This window comes from Sesamum indicum, linkage group LG6 (genome assembly GCF_000512975.1).
Source record: "Sesamum indicum cultivar Zhongzhi No. 13 linkage group LG6, S_indicum_v1.0, whole genome shotgun sequence".
NCBI classification, from domain to species: Eukaryota; Viridiplantae; Streptophyta; class Magnoliopsida; order Lamiales; family Pedaliaceae; genus Sesamum; species Sesamum indicum.
The window spans coordinates 24,865,938-24,873,017 of record NC_026150.1 but is presented as its reverse complement, the minus strand read 5'-3'; positions in this window follow the sequence as shown (position 1 = coordinate 24,873,017).

Sequence of the window (7,080 nt, the reverse complement as noted above, 5' to 3'; positions counted from 1 at the left end):
AATTTCTCCGTGCAAAGAAAGGTGATCCCAAACTGGCCTTGACCAAGCTTCTTGCCAATGGAGTAAAGACTCTTGAGAGCTGGCGTTCTGTAGGGAAGGACCCATGTAGGTTTCTGTGGATACTGTGTGAAAAAAGTTGGTTTCTTGATCTCTGATTTGGGTTTTTGCGCTTCATCTTGGTTTTGATCTTCATTTTGATTGGTGGGTTTATGGTTGTGTGATGATGGGGTTGGAGTTGACGAGGACATGGTTGATGATGGTCTTTTGGGTGTGAATCTTGAATTGGGTTTGAGGGGTGAAGAAGAGAGGAGAGAATTAAGAGTGAAAAAGATTGAAACTTTTTTCTTTATTGTAGCAAATTGTTGCCTAGATTTTCTCTATCTAGATTCACTCCATTTAATTATTATTTCTCTTCTTGATTCTCTGTCTGCCCAAAACTATTCTTACATTTTTCTCGTGATGATTTTTCACTGCTTAAACTTTATTACATAGTTTGTACTATGTCCCTGCTTTCTTCTTACATACATGATTCTTAAAATTTCCAGGAATATTTATAAATTAGCATTAACAATTGTTGTATACAGTTTCTGCGAGTATATAAAGAAGAAGTGTGATCTGATACGAAAAAAAAAATTATGAAAAGACATAATCATAATGTGAGAGAATGAAAAGGAAAGAATCATATGAGAATAACAAAAACGCAGCAAGACGAGAAAGAAAAAATATAAATAGTAATTATGAATTTATTAAAAATATAAAAATTATTATTTTAACCAATTTTTTTTTTTTGGATGGAAAAAATAAATTAAAGCATAAATTTATTTATTTAAAAAATTAGTACCACAATTTAGGGTTTAACTCTCTTGAAAATGGATTTCTACATTAATAACAACATCCTCCTATTCAATCTTCATTTGCTCAATAAAATATTGCAAGGAGCATGATCTTGAATTCAAGTGGTATTGAGAAAAAAATTAAATACTAAGATGGTGATAGTTTAATCTAAAACAAATTAGATCAGAATTTTTACTCTCATTTAATAAGAGAATTGACTTTGATTGAGGAAAAATAATTAAAAGTTGGGATTAATTACACTTAAACCTTTTCTATAAGTGTGAAATTACACTTTTTTTTAAAAAAGTTTTAAAATTACACTTACACCCCTTTTAAAAAATCACCGTTTACATCTGACCCCGTTTTTTTGTTAGACTTTGGAAGGAAAATACTGATCTTAACAAAATATATATATATAATTTTTTAATATTACCTCTAATTCGACATTCCACTGTAATATTTTATATACTTATAATGGAGTAAAATATATCACATATAAATTGAAAAACTATTATTATAATAAAATATTGCTCACAAACTATATTCATTTGATAGAAATATTATAGTGAAGGTTAAATGAGAAATAAAATTAAAAATTTATACAATTTTATTGATGACGTCAATATTTTCCATCCAAACTCTAATGAAAAGGGGCCATGTATAAACGAAAATTTTTTGGAGGGAGTGTAGTATAATTTTAAAAAAAGAATAAGAAAAATATAATTTAAGTATAGGTGTTTAGCTAATAATAATGAATAGCTTTGTCATAATGCCCCAATTAGTTGATTTTTTACAATAATTGTATGATTTTTGACAATAATTGTACGAATAATAATAAAGCCCACAATATGAGACCTTTTCTTACAATTAAAATATGAAATTATTTGATAAATCAAAATTGTATTAAGAAAACAAGGAAAAATGTGAAGTGAGTTGAGAATATTAGGTAGCTGGAAATGAATTCAAAAAGTCTAAGTGCTGTTTCATAATCTCTGAATGGCTGTCTGAAAAACATAGAATAAAGTACTAAAATTATTGATTTGGTCATCTGACATGCAAATTGTGTCTGTGGCCGCATAATAATAATTTGGTAAAAATATAAGCAATCTCTCTAATATTATAAATAAGTATATTATTCTATTTAGGAAAAAGAATAGTAATCTACTTTTATGCATTTTTTAAAGTAAAATAATTTATCTTGCTAAATTTAATAAAATGAAGTAATTTACCTTTCTATCTAAGGAGATAAATTACTTCATTTAAAAATTACAAAGAGATATTATTATTTTTGTAGCACCCTCTATCGCTACTACGACTATATCTTTCTTAAGCATCATACTTGAAGTAACCCCTGTATCTATATATGTAAATATGTACACGTAATCCCAACGTCATAACAAGCATAATCAACCCACAACATTATATATCTACATATCAAACACCACAAGGTAATCCATACACAAGTAATTCCCACACTTTTAAGTCCTTTTTATACAACCAAAATGTGATTTGTATTGTAACTGGCAATGAGGAAAAAACTGCGTACTGGCCCGACCTGACAGAATATAGCGTTTGGACTTAATTTTCGACAGGTGGATACCTCAAGGTCTATTCCTGAAAAAAATGTTAGCAAAGGAATGAGTTTGCAACTCAATAAGTAAATAACTAGTCCTATCTACATATGTATGTCAAATACAGCCCAAACAAGATAAGTAGACAACATGTATAGAATATAGTCAATTTAATTCCAACATAATCAGCTTTATTACACCACACAGCTAACTAGCAATAAAGCAATCAATTCAACTCCTTTTTTTCCTAGGTTGCTTACTAAAAGTTATTATATTTTTTCCGTCAACTCAATCTCACCCTTATATAAGTTCAAGTGAATCCTCTTGACAGCTGACTCATATCACAGCTCTTTCAATTCACATCATAGCTTTTTTATTACGCATCATAACTCTTTTCATAAGACATCTTTTTTATATCATTTCAGAGCTCTTTTCATTTCATTTCTTTCTCATATCGCATCAGAACTCTTTCAGTTCATTTCGCATTACAGGCTTTCAATAACATCAAAAAGTATTCACATCACAATTATATTCAATTTCCACCACTCCCTCATTTTCACATATCATCCTTCTTGTAAGCAACTAGTAATGTAAAATCATATATCGATATACTCTTATTTTCAGACACCCACAACGCATCATACAACAAATATAATATTTCAATGTATTTTCTCATTTCACGTACACCATATCGTCAATCAAATTAAATCATCCACCCCTCATATATTTTCAGATAAATCAGCTTCAGCATGAATTACGAATTTATATAACAGTAATACCAAAAATAAAGGGAACATATATAGATAATACTAATTATTTACTTACCTCGACCTTACAATGCTTTTATATACTCAATAAATAATGGTTCAATCCTTTCACTTTGCTCCGTATCCTATAATGAGTTATAACGCATATAATTAATATATCGATAATATCATAGTTTTTAAAATACAATATTAAATATTATTCGCACAATTTTTAATAATTCTTTAATATTTCATTTCTATTGAAATATAAATCTTTGTTCTTGTTCTTCTTAATAATTAGACACTCTAAACTTCATAAAAAAACTTATAATTTATAATTTAATTCGTAGAGATTCATTTAACCATACCCCTTATATATTTATAACTATCGTTTTTAATAACATCCCTAAATTAAATTATCATTAAAAACCTCATTTTTCCTCTTTAATAACATAATATTTCTTAAATATAATTTTCAAAATATTTCAATGAATCTCCTATCAATCCCTCGTACTGTATAATTTAATTAAGCAACAATACGTAGAATTGCGTATTTAGTTAATAATTCCGATGGAGTTGTATAAATTAGCTATAGTAATATTTAAATTTAATAAATTTAATAATCTAATAAACCAACGGTATTATTTTTATATCCGAGTGATATTTATTTCGACACTAATTTAAATAGTCAAATTCATAAAATATTTCAATTAAATAGTACATCACTCTATATAAATAATATTTAATAAATAGATCAATTAAATAATATAATTATATAAATTAATACAAATTTCGTACCTTTGTTTTTCTCGCCGAGAGAGGAATTGCAATTTCCCAAATGTGTGTTTGTTTGTGTGTTGTGTTTGCATGGAGAAAAAGAAAGAGAGGTGAGGCGGTGGGGGTTTGTGGCCCCTCCTCCCGCTCTCAATAATATATATATATATATATTAATATTATATATATTTATTTAATTAAAATTTCTCAAAATACCCATTACGTCCTTTCTAAATTTTCTTAATTAATATAAGTTACTCTTAAATATTATAATAAAGTTCAATTTAATCTGTTCAAATTTTATTATATTCTAATTATGACCTATAATTTATTTATTAATCAATTAAATTTCATAAAGATTTTTATCAATTAATCCTAAAATTATATATTATAATCTTTGGGGCGTCACAATTTTTTTATAAAAAAATAATTTATTTATTTATAATATTTCGGGAGTAAATTAGATTAAACTCAATAATACTAAGAGTTAAAAAGACAAACAATGCAGAAATATAACTTTACACTCCTTGTTATCTTAACCAAAGCCACGCCCAACACTGCCCATTCCCCATAGTTCCCCAAGGCCCAAACACACACACACACTTATTTCCACTTTGCTTTAACTTGACTATTGCCGCAGGGGGTGGCGATTTATCATCCATGGTGTTGGCTTAGCATCCATAAGCTAGTGCAAAAATGTCAAAAACAAATAGAAGGAGGGTGTAGACATAATTTCTTGAATCAATGTAGAGGTTTACAGTGGAGCTGGATGATTTTCCAGCAGTTCAAGGCTCCATAGGTTCATGCAAACCAGCAACTCTAACTCTACACTCTGATTTACTGAATGCACATAGGTTCCAGCTTTAGCTTTAAACTTGTAATGGATTTCTTCAACCTTCTTTCGCCCTCCCCTCAAGTTGGACTTGGGGACATGTCCAACTATAACTTGGCCCTAGTAGAGCCTTTGTGAAAATATCAGCCAACTATAACTTGGAGGGAACATGAGATCGAATGATAAAACCTGCCTTATACTTATCCCTTACAAGATGACAATCAATTTCTATGATGTGAAGGGCTGCTTGATTGTCACAAAGGAAAGGAATAGGAGTAGGAACTTGCACTTGAAGATGCTACAGCAAATTGTAGATTCAAGACAATTCACAAGTTGTTGAGCCCATGCTCCTGTATTCTGCCTTTGTTGTTGACCTAGTAACTATGTTTTGTTTCTTGGTTTTCCAAGAAATAAAGGTTAGTCCAAGAGAAATACAATATGCTTTAAGAGATCTTCTTATATCAATGTAGGTTGCCCAGTCTACATCAAAATATGCAGTTAAAGAATGTGGTTCTCCTTTTGGATGGAAAACTCCTTTGTTTTTAAGATATATGACTAGATGCATGGCAGGATCTCAGTGTTGTCAGCGTGGATGTTGCATAAATTGACTTAGCTACTGTGAGGCATAAGAGATGTCTGGTCTTGTAAAGCGCAGATGTAGAAGCCTGCCTATCAACCTTCTGCAAGCTTCTGGTTGAGTTATTTGATTCCCTGCATCTACAGCAAATTTGATTTCAGAAGGCAAGGAAGTGAAAGCTGTCTTGGCATTGGAAAGTCTAGAATCAATCACAATGTCCTTGATGTATTTGGACTAGTAATTGCAATCCCATTTGAAGGCCTAGTTGTCTCCAATCCAGAAAAGTATTTTGCAACTCCAAGGTCTTTGATGGTAAACAATTTATTTAAGTAGTGCTTCACCTCTTTGATTATATCTTCTGAAGGCCCTGCAATAAGAATATCGTCTACATATATAAGCAAAGAAAAAAATTCTTCATCTAAGAAACCATGGAGGAATGCATTGTTGATGTTCATCTGATGGACGTGTGAGTTTAAGCCTATTGCTATTGCAAGGAGTGTTCTAACTGTCATAGCCTTTGCAACTAGTGAAAAACTATCCACATAATCAATCCCTGCTATTTGGTTGTAGCCTTTGGGTGCAAATCTAGCTTTGTGCCATCTTCCTTCAATTTCAACCTGTAAACCTATCTGCAGCCCATAGCCCTTTTACCTTGAGGGAATGGCACGAATCCTGGTTTTATTCTTCTGCAAGTGTTCCAGCTCAAGTGACATTGGCTTCCTCCAATCAGTATCTTGATTTTCTTGAGCACAATTTCTTTGTTCTTGCACATTAGTAAGAGAAGCAAGAAAAGATGTGTGTTATGGTGCAAATGAGCTAGTTGTAGTCAAGTTATCATTTTCACTAATGCAGACAAAATCTTGCATCCAAACAGGTTTTGTACTTGTTCTAGAAGACCTTCTAAGGTTCTATATCATCATCTTGAGAAGGAGTGACTGCCATTCTTGAGTTACTTCAAACTAATGATTAACAGGCTATGTTTTAAGTCTATAGGATCACAACCTAGAGGATCCTGATCTAGATAATGTATTTAGCAGGATGAGAGCAAGTAATATGGTCTGTTTGTTGTCCAAAATAAAGGGACTTTATCCTCATGAAACATTACATCCTTAGATACCATAATAGTGTTTCTAGTTAAATCATAAAATTTATATCCTTTTTGCCCATAATAGTCCAAGAAAACAAATTTTGTTGCTCCAACATCAAACTTTGATATGTGGGGAAGGGTGTTGGTAAAAGACAACCAAAGACCTTAAGATGTACATAGTCAACAGGTTCGTTGTGCAAAGTTTCATAAGGAGTTTCCAATGCAAAACATGTGTTGGTAATATATTGATAATGTAAGTAGCTGCAAGAGTATCTTCAGTCCAAAACCTTTTAGGCAAGCAAGATTGAAACATCAAGAACCTAGATACTTTTCACAATCCAGTTTTGTTGGGGTGTATAAACATAGGGATTTCTGATGCCAAATCCATTCTTGCCTAAAGAAGTCTTGACATTGTATTCCTACAATTCAAAATCATTATCAGTTCTAAAGATTTTAATCCTTTTATCAAATTGATTTTGTACCATTTTATGAAAAGATATAGGTAAGGGTACCATTGAACATATGTCATCAAATAGGTCCGGGGACATATGTTGTGAACATCTACAAGGGTTAACATGTAAGTGCAATTTGATATTGAATCCCGATTATAAGGACCCCAAATGTCTACATATATAAGATCAATTACACTGGTAGAATAT